The 16,666-nt window shown below is 43.1% G+C and overlaps 1 long non-coding RNA gene across 1 annotated transcript; it reads right to left on the bottom strand.

The window, feature by feature from the left end:
• Window positions 1–2,805: 2,805 nt before the first annotated feature.
• On the bottom strand, window positions 2,806–12,632 carry LOC148686411 (uncharacterized). The gene is made up of 2 exons (XR_015949202.1): window positions 12,505–12,632; window positions 2,806–3,021 (listed from the first exon to the last, which is right to left on the bottom strand). It is a non-coding gene; the product is annotated as an uncharacterized LOC148686411 (long non-coding RNA).
• Window positions 12,633–16,666: the final 4,034 nt, after the last annotated feature.

Raw genomic sequence — 16,666 nt, 5'->3', positions numbered from 1 at the left:
GGAGAACCTCTGGAGCAGCTGGTCCCAGACTGCTCTTTGAAGCTGAGCACCTGTGTTTTGAGAGGTACCTGCACTGCACTTTGCATCCCTGACAATTAGCTGAGAATCAGTGCCATGCCAAACCCAGACACAACATTGCCTGCCCCACACCTGCCAACATGCATGTCATCAAGTGTAGGACATACAGAGTATCCCTGTGAGAGGGAGGGGAAACCCAGGAAAATCTGAAAAGAAACCAGCTATTTTCTTCCTTCTTGCTTGCTCAATGCCCCCCCCCAAAAAACCCCACCATGTTCTGAAAGTCAATGTGTAAAAAACAAAGAAAGCACCAACAGAGAAAAACATAAGGAAAATATATGAAACATCAAAAAACCTCATTGGACCCAAAGGAGCAGAAGAGGCCTCCTTTGCTTGAAAAAACATTGTCCATCCGCTTCCCATTACATCCATAAACAACCAACAGGAAACTGCTTATTCAACTTCCTGTTTGGCTGCCATGGCGAACGGCTGTGTCCATTACATCTGAGCCTTTTTGTGCGGAATTCGAGGAAAATATGGGAGTAATTACCCTCCCAACCAGGGCTGTGGGGGCAGCTCCACCCGCAGATCGTCCGATACCTGCTGCCCATCTGGAAGGAACGAGAGGGCAGGGGGAGCTGGGTGCGATGCACTGTGTGTTTTTGGCAACTCTCCAAAGTTGTTGCCATGAGCAGAGGACACCTGCTTTTTAAGATGAAATTCGGACTTAATTAACAGGTATGCTCTGGTCTACAGGAGCTAAAGTATTCTGCTAACTGATTCAGCCACTGGGTGTCAAAATACACAAGCGGGATTGAAAGAATATTTAACTATCATTATGATTATGGTTTAACTATAGCTGGTGGTGTGAAATTGGACTACGATTTTCGCAATCACTTTCAATGGAAAGATAAAAAGAATTTACCAGAGGAGTAATGGTGTTCTTGCTGAAACATCGGTTTATTAGCAGTTGGAATGAGACCAGAAATGACAGGGGGCCAGGTCTCCCCTTTGTCTTAATTGTGACACATTGAGAATTGACTTTGTGTTGAAGGGAGAGATTTGTCAATTGTGTTATTCAGCTAAATCTGATCATATAGTTTGCATTGTATAATTCTGATTGTATGGCTTAGCCCCCCATATCCCTAAAATGCTTCTTAAAATGCTTTCCTCTTTGCCTCTGCGTCTGTGCACCAAAGTGGGCCAAAGTGTAATAAAAACATTTGATAACAAGACAGAATGCCCTGCTAAGCTATCAAGGCTGGATGACTGTCTTATGTGATGCTAGCAGTCTGACGCGAAGAGCAGGCAAAGAGCAGGCAAGATAGATAGAAATTCAAGCCCCCACTCAAGGCTGAGTGAGGATGCTACCGGGGTAGCATGAGTCAGCATGTGTTTATGCACAGGACCGGACATGGATCTTCCTTATATGTACTTGTGACCCCCTTTGTGTTTATGAGAAGGACAGGATACGGATTTTCCTAATATGGATTTGTAACCTGTGACCCCCTTGCGTGCGCACATTTACAGAGGAGGGGGAAAGGAGCCCAAGAAGTGTATAAGAAGCTTTGAAAATTTGTGTTTCTTTACTCTTGTCATGAAGCTTGTTCACCAAGAGTCTCTTAAATTTAAGAAATTAAATTCTTTCTCTGAATTCCACCCTCGGTGCCATTATTGGCTGTCTCTGTCCCTGCCTGGGCGCAACTTAAAGGACCCTTGGTAGCTAATAAGGCTACAGTGTGTAGAAAGTGAAAAAGAAAGCAGTCGATGAAATTAGAATCACAAAGGGAAAATAAAGAAGAAGAAACTTATTTCACACAGAATTATAAAGGATTAAGCCACTTGCTCAATGAATTCTGAGCCTGTTAAAAATAAATGAAGGATTAACATCAGAAATGTTTTATTGGGATTTTTTGAATTATTCAAGGAATGCAGTACAATGTGAGATCATCACTCCTCAAACTTCAGAGCATGGGAAGTCAGCAAAGATATATAATTTGGCATAAAATTTGGTCTTTTTTATTGTATCATAATTCGGAATGTATTTAATGTGGTTTTTATTGGATTGTCAAATTGGAAAACTTAATAAATATTTTTTTAAAAGGGGGGGGAGGAAACTGCTTATTCATTGAGGGCAGCCCATTCCATCAAGCTCTTTTTGCCTTTCTAGAACGCGGTTACAAACATTCATTAAAACTTCCTGTTTCAAGTACTGTATAATGTAGAAAAAGAACATTGCTGTTATCCTGTTCAGCAGACAGGACCATAAACAACAGCAACTTGTGAGAATTCCCTGGACACTTGAACCATTCATTATATTTCCAAATTGTGGAATCTGGGGGCTTTCCAAGAACCTTTGCTGCAAATAAAATTGGCAACACCTGAAATCTAAATAGCATATTATTATACATACTAACATTTTTATTGTGACTGTTCTGCCTGCTTGGGACAATTTTGAGCTTCTCCAGCTGCTCATCATATTATCCCTCTGGTGACAGGGGAGGGAGAAACCTGCGTTTGTGTCTGGGAACTGGGGAAGAAGGAGTGTTTTGCACCTGGGATTGTGTGCCAGCTCAGTTTGAAGTGAAGGAGGAAGCAGGAGAGCCACAGGAGACTATTAAACACAAACACACACCAGGCCTTGTCCAAGTTCCTTTCAAGCTGAGATCCTTTCCTTTGAAGCCAAAGAAAACCAGGGAGATTTTTAATTCTACCATATAGCAATGAAATAAACAAGGTAACTTTGCCTCCCAGTTTGCATAGAAAAAGATGACAAAGGACTTGGTCTGCAGATCAGGTATGGTTTTATTAGGAGCACAAAGGAATGAGATAGTTAATTCCTGGAAAGCCTCTCAGTAACCAAAAGTAACACCTGAAAGATGGTTCATCTATCAAATGCTTCAGAATAGCAATAGAAATAGGGCTCCATTCTTTACGAAGACACAGGTGCAACTTAGGAATTTCCTGTCACACTCTTACAAAGGTATCATTGGGATATTCCCCCTGTCAAAGAGAAGAGAACAAGTGATGTTAAATCTCATGCAATATTCCACACTTGGGGGAGGGGGGCATATTAAATGAGAAAATTAGAAAAGCCAGAATTCTTGAGCATATATTTCTAACTGGAATGCTTTGTAAAGCAAATATCTTGAAAGATAAAGAAGAATGGTTAGCTTCCCTTCTTGCCATTCGATCTATGCATTCATTCTCTAGGGTTAGTACCCAAAGTTAGTCCAAGTCTGGTTAAAAATTGGCTTGACTAACTGAAGCCCATGAATTTTAATGCTCCACTCCAAATACAACTTAGTTGTCCTTTTCTTAAAGTTGCATCATCATTTTGCATATTAATTAAAATAAATTTTTATATAATTTACATAGATATTCCTTCCCAAAACTTTAAAGTTGTCAAAGCCACCAGCCCATTTTTTTCTGGAGCAGCAGTCCAAGTTAGGGGTTGGTGGTACTGCTTTGTGGTGACTGACATCATACTTCTAGGGTTGTTTCCCAAGGGTGATGCTTGCAGCCCCATTGAACCTTCAATGTGGGGTTCTTTAGCGTTCAGTGTTATCCCCATGCTGTTTAACATCTGCATGAAATCTGGCCTCTCTTTTTCTCTTTCATTGAAGAGCAGGATGTTTTAATGCCATCACAATCACAGAGGTGTCTGTTGAGGGGCTATATTGATTAAAAATATCTACACAACCAGATCAGTAGTTGGGTTCCTATTCAGGATATTTAGAAAGCCAACATGACAATGTTGTGGGATGGAGGATTGCATTGATCATTCTGTGGTATTATGCCAGTGGACAATAATTTATTGTATTTTTTGAATAAATGTTTTTTTTTGGGGGGGGGGTTAAGCATCTACATGAAAGCATTGAGTGGGGTTATTCAGAGTTCTGGAGTAGATTGTCATCAATATGCTGGTGTCATCAATATGCTGGTGACAGATAGCTCTACCTCTCCTTTATATCTGCAAGTGTGGAACTGGAAGTCTTGCCTCTGTAATGGACTGGATGAGAGGCAACAAACAAAACAAAAGCTCAATGCAGATAACACTTAGTGCACTTAGTGGGTGGGAGGTTGCCTGCTCTTGATGGGGTCACACTCCCTCTGAAGGAGTTAATACGCAGCTCAGGGGGTATTTCTGGGTCCTTTACTGTCATTTGAGGCTCAGGTGGCCTCAGTGGTGGAGATGGCCTCCCATCATCTTCAGTAGGTGGCCCAGCTGCAACCCATCTCTGTACAGATAGACTAACCTCTGTTGCCTATGCTCTGACCACTTCAAGGTTAGATTACCGCAATGCCTTAAATGTATATGTGCTGAGCAGCAGCACTTTTTCTCTGTCCCCCAATAGCATCTCTTTGTCTTCTCTCACACACAGCACCTGCTCCTTGTTTGTTTTTCTTGTTGCTTTGAATACTACTGTTTATTATCTTTAACCTCTTTTCCAAATCATAATAATTGAGGCTCATAACAAAATAATTGAGGCCATAACAATAATAATAATAATTGAGGCTCATAACAAAAGCATAAATATAGACATAAATATAGACATAAATATAGACATCCTGGGCATCAGTGAACTAAAATGGAAGGAAATGGGCGAATTCAGTTCGGGTGACTATCGTATCTACTACTGTGGGCAAGAATCCTGTAGTAGAAATGGAGTGGCCCTCATAGTCAACAAAAGAGTGGCAAAAGCTGTAATGGGATGCAATCTCAAAAATGACAGAATGATCTCGATACGAATCCAAGGCAGACCTTTTAACATCACAGTAATCCAAGTTTATGCACCAACTACCGGAGCTGAAGAAAGTGAAATTGACCAATTCTATGAAGACCTATGAAGACCTACAACACCTTCTAGAAATGACACCAAAGAAGGATGTTCTTCTCATTACAGGGGATTGGAATGCTAAAGTAGGGAATCAAGAGATAAAAGGAACAACTGGCAAGTTTGGCCTTGGAGTTCAAAATGAAGCAGGGCAAAGGCTAATAGAGTTCTGTCAAGAGAACAAGCTGGTCATCACAAACACTCTCTTCCAACAACACAAGAGACGACTCTACACATGGATATCACCAAATGGGCAGCATCGAAATCAGATTGATTATATTCTCTGCAGCCAAAGATGGAGAAGCTCTATACAATCAGCAAAAACAAGACCTGGAGCTGACTGTAACTCAGATCATCAGCTTCTTATAGCAAAATTCCAGCTTAAACTGAAGAAAGTAGGAAAAACCACTGGGCCAGTAAGATACAATCTGAATCAAATCCCTTATGAATACACAGTGGAAGTGAGGAACAGGTTTAAGGATTTAGATTTGGTGGACAGAGTGCCTGAAGAACTATGGATGGAGGCTCGTAACATTATACAGGAAGCAGCAACGAAAACCATCCCAAGGAAAAGGAAATGCAAGAAAGCAAAATGGCTGTCCAACGAGGCCTTACAAATAGCGGAGGAGAGGAGGCAAGCAAAATGCAAGGGAGATAGGGAAAGATACAGGAAACTGAATGCAGATTTCCAAAAAACAGCAAGGAGAGACAAGAGGGTCTTCTTAAATGAGCAATGCAAAGAAATAGAGGAAAACAATAGAATGGGGAAAACCAGAGATCTGTTCAAGAAAATTGGAGATATGAAAGGAACATTTCGTACAAAGATTACCATAATCAAGGACAAAAGTGGTAAGGACCTAACAGAAGCAGAAGACATCAAGAAGAGGTGGCAAGAATACACAGAGGAATTATACCAGAAAGACATGGAGGTTTCGTACACCCCAGGTAGTGTGGTTGCTGACCTTGAGCCAGACATCTTGGAGAGTGAAGTCAAATGGGCCTTAGAAAGCACTGCTAATAACAAGGCCAGTGGAAGTGATGATATTCCAGCTGAACTATTTAAAATTTTAAAAGATGATGCCGTTAAGGTGCTACACCCAATATGCCAACAAGTTTGGAAAACTCAGCAATGGCCAGAGGATTGGAGAAGATCAGTCTACATCCCAATTCCAAAGAAGGGCAGTGCCAAAGAATGCTCCAACTACCGCAGAATTGCGCTCATTTCACACGCTAGCAAGGTTATGCTTAAAATTCTACAAGGCAGGCTTAGGCAGTATGTGGACCGAGAACTCCCAGAAGTGCAAGCTGGATTTCGAAAGGGCAGAGGAACCAGAGACCAAATAGCAAACATGCGCTGGATTATGGAGAAAGCTAGAGAGTTCCAGAAAAACGTCTACTTCTGCTTCATTGACTATGCAAAAGCCTTTGACTGTGTCGACCACAGCAAACTATGGCAAGTTCTTAAAGAAATGGGAGTGCCTGATCACCTCATCTGTCTCCTGAGAAATCTCTATGTGGGACAAGAAGCTACAGTTAGAACTGGATATGGAACAACTGAGTGGTTCAAAATTGGGAAAGGAGTACGACAAGGTTGTATATTGTCTCCCTGCTTATTTAACTTATATGCAGAATTCATCATGCGAAAGGCTGGACTAGATGAATCCCAAGCCGGAATTAAGATTGCCGGAAGAAATATCAACAACCTCAGATATGCAGATGACACAACCTTGATGGCAGAAAGCGAGGAGGAATTAAAGAACCTTTTAATGAGGGTGAAAGAGGAGAGCGCAAAATATGGTCTGAAGCTCAACATCAAAAAAACCAAGATCATGGCCACTGGTCCCATCACCTCCTGGCAAATAGAAGGGGAAGAAATGGAGGCAGTGAGAGATTTTACCTTCTTGGGCTCCTTGATCACTGCAGATGGTGACAGCAGTCACGAAATTAAAAGACGCCTGCTTCTTGGGAGAAAAGCAATGACAAACCTAGACAGCATCTTAAAAAGCAGAGACATCACCTTGCCGACAAAGGTCCGTATAGTTAAAGCTATGGTTTTCCCAGTAGTGATGTATGGAAGTGAGAGTTGGACCATAAAGAAGGCTGATCGCCGAAGAATTGATGCTTTTGAATTATGGTGCTGGAGGAGACTCTTGAGAGTCCCATGGACTGCAAGAAGATCAAACCTATCCATTCTTAAGGAAATCAGCCCTGAGTGCTCCCTGGAAGGACAGATCGTGAAGCTGAGGCTCCAATACTTTGGCCACCTCATGAGAAGAGAAGAATCCTTGGAAAAGACCCTGATGTTGGGAAAGATTGAGGGCACTAGGAGAAGGGGACGTCAGAGGACGAGATGGTTGGACAGTGTTCTCGAAGCTACCAACATGAGTTTGACCAAACTGCGGGAGGCAGTGGAAGACAGGAGTGCCTGGCGTGCTATGGTCCATGGGGTCACGAAGAGTCGGACACGACTAAACGACTAAACAACAACAACAATCCTAAAGAAATCAAATGTTGGGTGTGCAATCAATTCTGCCATAAAAGTTTTCACTGTAAAAATAAGCAAGATAAAGCTCCAAGTGTTAGCCCTCAGAAGCAAGCTTATTGTATCCAGTCAGCTGAGGCAAGTCAAGCTAGCCCAATCACCACGACGACAGCAGCTCCACTCAGGCCTCATGCTGTGGCAGTTGAAGACACAGTAGCTCATTGCTATACCATTAAATATGAAAATCAGTTGTTGAAGAAAGCTGGGGAATTTATTGGGATTGAGGGGAGGCAATTTCTTGCGATTCGTGATACAGGATCCCAGGTGACTCTGGTGCACACAAATTTTGTTAGTCCCTCTAAAATAATCCCTGGAAAAGTGAGGAGAGTAAAAGGAATTTCTAAACAGCCAGAGGTGCTGAAGGTCGCACGGCTTCAAATTCAGTACCAGAATTGGTCAGGAGAATGGGAAGTGGCAATATCTGAAGAGATTCCCTCTGCTGTGTTAATAGGATGGGATCTCATAGAGCACGTACAGAGTTCTTTTGTATTAACACGTACTAAAGTGAGTCAGCGCTCACCTCATGCTGAGGAGATTGCTACTGTTGCCCATGAAGCTAGAGCTGAGGAACTAAACTGTGAGGGGGAAAATGAAGCCCTGTTGGTTCCTATTATAAGAAAACAAAAACCTAGCTTTGCTCAGAAACAACAAGAAGATTCTGAGTTGTTAAATTGTTTTGAGGCAGCCAATCCTTTAACACCTGGAAGCCCTGAAAAGTTTTGCTTGAGCAAGAGACTTTTAGAAAAGGAAGTCCAAGCTACACAAGCCAGGGAAGGAAAAGAAATGTTTATAGAACCTGTGATGGCGAACCAAACCCTTAGTTTGGCTAAAAAGCAAAACGAAGACACTGAGAGGCTGCCACATGATTTATTGTTAATGCAAATTACTCAGAACCCAGAAGTAATAATTAGCCCGCCAAGTTCTTTAGGGAATACCTTTACTAACACCAGTGATGCAAAGGAAAACAATTTGCTTTATCAAGGCTGGGGGAAAGTAGATAAAACTAGTCTGAGTCAAGTTGCAGTAAAAGGGCATGAAGAAGTTAAAGTGGGGGGAGAAAAAGATTCCAAGTTAGAGAGTGATCCTTGTCTCTCAGGACCCACACAAGAGCTTCCTAATGCCGCACAATCTCACAAGAGTTGTATGGATAGGAAAAACTTATCATACCATGTTCCTGGTTCAGCGAAAATATTACATATGAATGAGAGCAGTTCGAACACTTCTGACAAACCCAGACGGGTACAGTTTAACCGTGCTCCAGGAAAACTCAATAGGTCAAGATCCATGCCTAGAGATTGTTTCACTTCAGTAACTGACACGATTACTCTTTCAAAAACAAGTCTGAATGATACTGATACTCAGTGGCAGAAGGACCTGTGGCATGTAAGCAAAGTCCAAAATAGCTGCAATATTACTCAAGTGCCAGCTGAGAAAGCAGAGTATGTGATCAGGAAGTCTATTAGTTCCAAAGAAACCAAAGAGACCAAACCTATAGTTTTTAAGGAAACTACTGAAGAACTTAACTTAAGTAATACAGAAGGAAATGACCAAATTGGTGCCAAAAAGAGAAAGCTGACTGTGCATTGTGGGTCAGTTAAGCGAAATAGAATATCTGTTGCAGATGAAGTAAAAGTAACAGAATTAGAAATCTCGAAAAGTGAGAATTTGTCAGAACAACTTAGGGAAGATATTGAGAAATCAGATGATGCAGCTATCCCTAAGATGTTTAGAAGAGGGAGGAAGCGAAAGGCTGGAAAACAAGCCATAGTTAAAGAAATAGCAGAGACAACCACCATGGCAGTGCCTGTCAATCCAAAGACAAGTCCTAACCGAGGAATGCCAGTTGCGTCTGCAGCAAAGATGCCAAGACCCAGAGGCAGACTAAAAGTATGCCCACCTGAGAGGAATGCTATTCGCGAGGGAGACAAGCATGAAAGAGACGTCGGTTGTGAGCATCCACGAGCTTAAGTCAGAGAAGAGATCCCAGTTGACACCCACAGAAAGTCATCTCATAGATCAAGAGCGTCATCAACGTCTGGATCCGACAAGAGTGACAGCGGTACCTCTGATATCCGAAATTTGGACTGACAATCTACCCAGGACACCGGAGGAAGAAGACCAAGTGGACATTTTTTTAAAAAAGTTTGTTTTATGCATTTAGAAGTGGTATGTATATGTGTATATTTGGAATGGGAGGAGGAAAAGGTAAAAGTATAAATGTTGTATTTTGAACTATTGTTGTTTGAACAGGAGAGTAACTGTGAGAAGTTAACACTCCTGTTTCAAACTTATTAAGGGGGGAGGTATGTGGCGTTTCACCTCTAGAGGGCCTAGAAGGGGTTAAGTTACCAGGGAGGGAGATGGCCAATGGGAGCTCTCCAGCCAGAAGCAGGGTGTATATAGGGAGAAGCAGGCAGGCAGGAGAGGGGAGTGAGTTAGATGAGAGGAGTTGGTGTGAAGATAAGAGCTGGTTATTATTGTGGTGGCTGTTAAATAGTGAGATAGACAGGATACAGTGTTATGAGTTTAGTGATGATTATTATTAGTTATATTTAGAGGTAATAGGCCAGTAATTCATATTTAGAGGTAATAGGCCGGTATAGGAACCATCTGTGATTTGAAACCGTTTAAGCTTTGTACAGTAACCAATACGCATAAGAACATTCAATAAACCATCTTGTTTTATTTTACGATATCCTGGTCTGAGGTGTGTGAGTGATTGAAAGCATTTGTTTGTCGTTGGCACATCACCAATAGACCGTCAAACGTCCGGGGGTGATGTGCAGATCAGAGTGACCGCGACAGCCACGCTTCGCAAGGCGAAGCAGGGGCCATAGAAAAACTCATCGTCTTGCGAGGCAACCTCCGATCGCAAAATCCATTCGTCTAGCAAAAAATTCCTCTTACAGAGCATTCGTTAAGTGAGGCACCACTGTATCCAAAACTGACCAGTTGGGTCTTCTACAGCCAACTGCAGTGCTGAGAATAGCTGGCCCTCCCTTGGCAAATGTAGCAGTATGAAGAAGGAAACAAAGAATGGAATAGGCTAAGACCGCTGTGGTTGAACACTCGTTCTGCTCCAATCTCAAGAAGACTCACAGATATAATCAAAAGTTTCCCCTTATTTATGGATCATTGCTGAAGGATGTCGTGGCACCCACAAGGAAAGGAACAAACAGGCTACTTGTTCTCAACAGCCCATCTCAATGGCTAGACAATATGTACCTTTCTGGTGGCTTGCTCTTTCCCTGAAAAGCAGCCATAAAAAAAAATCAATATCTGTGTCCTCTTTGGATGAAAGACTGACCGAGATGGCCAGCTGGAGTCTCTCCTTTATTGATCACCCAAGATCCTGAAAAGGGAAGTATTGTATCATTTGCATGGTTTGTTATTTTGTTTAAGGACTGTCACTGTTTTTTGTGCCCAATTTAAGCATGCTATTTCATGCTTTCCTCCACATGCATGCTGTGCACCCAGGGATGGGGTGATCCCCTGAGGGATAGCACCCAGGGAGGCCCACAAGCCCCGCATCCCCTTCCTCCGCCAATGTAGAATTGTGCTGTGGTTCCCCTGACTCCCCAATGACTCTTGCATTTGGCAAAATACCAGCCATCTGGTGAGTGGTTGGGAGCATGTCTTTCTCAATCAAATTGCAGGTAGGTAGCCGTGTTGGCCTGACGTAGTTGAAACACGAATGCACACGAAAGCTGATACCAATGACAAACTTAGTTGGTCTCTAAGATGCTGCTGGAAGGATTTTTTTTTGTATTTTGTTTCTCAATCAAAGTAAAGCTTAAAGCTCCCAGTTCTTCTTTGAAGTTCCATCCTGAGCCACATGTTATCATGTATGACAGCATGAGACTGTGGGGCTTTTTAATGGGGAAATCTGGAAGGACTTGTTTGTTCTACAGGGCTGATTTTCACTCCCCCCCTGCCATAATGGAATCAAACCTTTGTCAAAAGTATAGCTAGACTCATGGCCGTCTCTAGGCTCCGCCTCCTGGGTGATCGTTCGGGAGCTTCTTAAGCATTCTCCAGCCTGTTTCTCCACTTGAGTCGGAACTCTCCCTGCTTTCCCCAGCGCTTGGAGATGGGCTGGATCTCAAGATGGGAGGGACCTCCCGATATCCCCTGTCCCTCACACAGACGATCTCATAATCACTACAGAACAGCCTGAAGAAAGTTTGAATAAGGTATTGGAAATCATGCAAGATTACGGAAAGGTCATATTGCAGCAGGTTGGACTAGATGACCCTTGGGCCTCCTCCCTCTTCTCCTCAATTCCAATGTCGGGGGGGAAGGGTCTGTGGTCTGCCTTATTCCTCTCCTCTCTCTCCCTCTCCCTCTCTTCCTGCCTGTGGAGCAGGGGCTCTTGGATGTTGCCAGAGCCTGGGCACTCCCTTTCCGTCTCCTGACTTTCCTCATCCACTCCTTCGCTTTCCTGACTGCTTGGAGATGGGCTGCTTCTGATGAGGGGGGGGGGCTGTTCTCTATAAGCCCTTCCCCTTACACCCCTGATCCTTATTTGCTCTTCCACCTGCTTTGAACAGAGCCGCACAAAACCCTGCTTCTTATCTTTTCACCACTTATCCAAATCATAATTATTGCAACTCATAATAACACTTTAGCACCTTACCTTCCTCTTTATGGATTTTTTCTTTTTTCTTTTTTATTCAATTGGAATTTTAAGTATATGTAAAGCCATGATAAATGTTAAAGGAATAAGGAATGAATATAGAAATGGAAAATACAATGAACATAGAAATGGGAAAACTTAATAAAAATTATTGCCAAAAAAGAAATAAGATTCATCTGCCATGACTTGTTTCTTTTGAGAAACTCCTGCCAGTTTTCAGTAACGATGGCATCCTTTTCAATATGCTCACAGATCCACTGTTTTATTATCTTTTTTAATGGGCGTTGAGCAGTTGCACCTTCCCTCCGTCACACAATAGCACCTCTCTGCCTTCTCCACACAGAGCCCCTGATCCTTCTTTGCTCTTCCACTTGCTTTGAACAGAGCCACACAAAACCCTGCTTCTTATCTTTTCACCACTTATCCGAATCATAATTATTGCAACTCATAATAACACTTTAGCACCTTACCGAACTCTTTGCAGCAGAAGACGTGACCAGAGTCCGGGCAGGGGTCCAATGGAGACTCATATTCTCCAGCTGAACAGCGTCGCTTGCAGACACCATTACAAAGGCTTTTTTTGGTGGTAGTTGGTCCTGGCGAAATATTATGAAGATAGAAATCAATCCCTCAGGTGAAAAGAGATTACCAAAATCTCTATGCATTCCCTATTGTATATGTGAATGGAGCTAGGGTCCCAAGGGTTGTATGAGCTTAACATGAGTTAACAGTGTGATGCAGCAGCAAAATGAAAAGCTTATGCTATTGTAGGCTGCATCAATAGAAGTATATACATTGCAGGTGGTTGAGCTAGATACTGCCCTTCCAACTCTACAATGCTACAGTTCTATTCAGCAAAAGCAGCCCATTCCATTTCCCACTTAATCGGGAAATAGAACTTAAATCTTACGTAGACAACATAGTATCAACTGGGCTAATATTTCAAGCAGTGCAAATCAGCCAATGGGCTAGTTAGGAAGGTCTTCTTGGAGTTCTGTGGATGGACAGCCCTTTAGATTTTACCTGGGACCGACAGCAGCACCAAAAGGAGAAGTAGAGAGGCAGAGGTCTTCATGGCTGAATGCTGGAGCCACCAGAGTTGCCTTCTAGCTCAAAGATTTCGCAGAGAGAGAAAGGTTCCTCTATTTGTACTTCCTAAGGGAATGGTGAGAGGAAGCTTTCGGGGGGGAGGAAAGGAATGTGTGTTCCAAACATTATGCTAATGATATTCATAGCTACCATTCTCCCTTTCTGTTTTGGATAATTAATTCTTGCTAAAATAGATGGCTTCAAGAGGAATTGACAAATTCATGGAAGAGAAGACTAGCTTGGGTGACTATGCTCTGCTTCCACATCTGGAGGCAGTGATGCTTGTGAATGGCAGTTGCTGAAGGGCTGACTGCTCTTGTGCTCCTCATCTGATTGGCCAAAGCGAGAACAGGATGCTGGACTTGATGGGCCATTAACTCCTCTTATGTTCCTCATATAATCATGGAGTTGGAAGGGACCCCATGGGCCATCAAGTCCAACCCCCTGCAATGCAGGAATCTCAGCTAAAGCACCCAGGACAGCATCCTGGGCATTCTGAAACACAAATATCCCAAACTAACCAGTTGGGTCTTCTACAGCCAACTGCAGTGCTGAGAATAGCTGGCCCTCCCTTGGCAAATGTAGCAGTATGAAGAAGGAAACAAAGAATGGAATAGGCTAAGACCGCTGTGGTTGAACACTCGTTCTGCTCCAATCTCAAGAAGACTCACAGATATAATCAAAAGTTTCCCCTTATTTATGGATCATTGCTGAAGGATGTCGTGGCACCCACAAGGAAAGGAACAAACAGGCTACTTGTTCTCAACAGCCCATCTCAATGGCTAGACAATATGTACCTTTCTGGTGGCTTGCTCTTTCCCTGAAAAGCAGCCATAAAAAAAAAATCAATATCTGTGTCCTCTTTGGATGAAAGACTGACCGAGATGGCCAGCTGGAGTCTCTCCTTTATTGATCACCCAAGATCCTGAAAAGGGAAGTATTGTATCATTTGCATGGTTTGTTATTTTGTTTAAGGACTGTCACTGTTTTTTGTGCCCAATTTAAGCATGCTATTTCATGCTTTCCTCCACATGCATGCTGTGCACCCAGGGATGGGGTGATCCCCTGAGGGATAGCACCCAGGGAGGCCCACAAGCCCCGCATCCCCTTCCTCCGCCAATGTCCAACTGTGCTGTGGTTCCCCTGACTCCCCAATGACTCTTCCATTTGGCAAAATACCAGCCATCTGGTGAGTGGTTGGGAGCATGTCTTTCTCAATCAAATTGCAGGTAGGTAGCCGTGTTGGTCTGACGTAGTTGAAACACGAATGCACACGAAAGGTGATACCAATGACAAACTTAGTTGGTCTCTAAGATGCTGCTGGAAGGATTTTTTTTTGTATTTTGTTTCTCAATCAAAGTAAAGCTTAAAGCTCCCAGTTCTTCTTTGAAGTTCCATCCTGAGCCACATGTTATCATGTATGACAGCATGAGACTGTGGGGCTTTTTAATGGGGAAATCTGGAAGGACTTGTTTGTTCTACAGGGCTGATTTTCACTCCCCCCCTGCCATAATGGAATCAAACCTTTGTCAAAAGTATAGCTAGACTCATGGCCGTCTCTAGGCTCCGCCTCCTGGGTGATCGTTCGGGAGCTTCTTAAGCATTCTCCAGCCCGAACATCACAGCAACTGGTGCCAGAAGACACCAGCACACTTTAGGAACCCGCAGAGGTTGCACAGTTGCGTAACAGACCTCAGTAGCACAACGTCCTGGCTAAACTAGTTTATTTAAATATAAACACACACGGATCTCTTCATCATGGCTCCCTCTCTCTCTAGCATCAGACAGATAAGAGAAAGAGCAAAGGAACAACACTTGCACTTAGGAACACAGTAAGACAAACATCCTGTCTACGTCACTTCCCACTCTGTGGAATCAAAACACATACCCAGTCATGTGATAGACAACAAACCCATGACGGACTGCATACGGGGACTGAATCTCTCAACAATAATACCCTCCTTTTTATTCTGTTCTAGGCCACATTATGTTAGACAATACGTCTGGCACCCAATTCATATTCAGCATCATTGAATTGTTTGAATATTAGCCATTTTCAAGTGTTGCTTTGAAAATTTGGCTATGACTTCCCCCATCTTCGTGACCCCATGGACCATAGCACGACAGGCACTCCTGTCTTACACTGCCTCCCACAGTTTGGTCAAACTCATGTTCGTAGCTTCGAGAACACCGTCCAACCATCTCGTCCTCTGTTGTCCCCTTCTCCTTGTGCCCTCCATCTTTCCCAACATCAGGGTCTTTTCCAGGGAGTCTTCTCTTCTCATGAGGTGGCCAAAGTATTGGAGCCTCAGCTTCACGATCTGTCCTTCCAGTGAGCACTTAGGGCTGATTTCCTTCAGAATGGATAAGTTTGATCTTCTTGCAGTCCATGGGACTCTCAAGAGTCTCCTCCAGCACCATAATTCAAAAGCATCAATTCTTCGGCGATCAGCCTTCTTTATGGTCCAGCTCTCACTTCCATACATCACTACTGGGAAAACCATAGCTTTAACTATACGGACCTTTGTCGGCAAGGTGATGTCTCTGCTTTTTAAGATGCTGTCTAGGTTTGTCATTGCTTTTCTTCCAAAAAGCAGGCGTCTTTTAATTTCATGACTGCTGTCACCATCTGCAGTGATCAAGGAGCCCAAGAAAGTAAAATCTCTCACTGCCTCCATTTCTTCCCCTTCTATTTGCCAGGAGGTGATGGGACCAGTGGCCATGATCTTGGTTTTTTTCATGTTGAGCTTCAGACCATATTTTGCGCTCTCCTCTTTCACCCTCATTAAAAGGATCTTTAATTCCTCCTCACTTTCTGCCATCAAGTTTGTGTCATCTGCATATCTGAGGTTGTTGATATTTCTTCCGGCAATCTTAATTCCTGCTTGGGATTCATCTAGTCCAGCCTTTCGCATGACCAATTCTTAAATAAGCAGGGAGACAATATACAACCTTGTCGTACTCCTTTCCCAATTTTGAACCAATCAGTTGTTCCATATCCAGTTCTAACTGTAGCTTCTTGTCCCACATAGAGAATTCTCAGGAGACAGATGAGGTGATCAGGCACTCCCATTTCTTTAAGAACTTGCCATAATTTGCTGTGGTCGATAGTCAATGAAGCAGAAGTAGACTTTTTCTGGAACTCTCTAGCTTTCTCCATAATCCAGCGCATGTTTGCTATTTGGTCTCTGGTTCCTCTGCCCCTTCGAAATCCAGCTTGCACTTCTGGGAGTTCTCGGTCCACATACTGCCTAAGCCTGCCTTGTAGAATTTTAAGCATAACCTTGCTAGCGTGTGAAATGAGCGCAATTGTGCGGTAGTTGGAGCATTCTTTGGCACTGCCCTTCTTTGGAATTGATCTTCTCCAATCCTCTGGCCATTGCTGAGTTTTCCAAACTTGCTGGCATATTGGGTGTAGCACCTTAACAGCATCATCTTTTAAAATTTTAAATAGTTCAGCTGGAATATCATCACTTCCACTGGCCTTGTTATTAGCAGTGCTTTCTAAGGCCCAATTGAATTCACTCTCCAAGGCTGGCATCC

Source organism: Zootoca vivipara, chromosome 3 (genome assembly GCF_965207765.1).
Source record: "Zootoca vivipara chromosome 3, rZooViv2.hap1.1, whole genome shotgun sequence".
Lineage (NCBI taxonomy): Eukaryota > Metazoa > Chordata > Lepidosauria > Squamata > Lacertidae > Zootoca > Zootoca vivipara.
The sequence above is the reverse complement of the archived record's forward strand: the minus strand, read 5'-3'. Positions and strand labels throughout refer to the sequence as shown.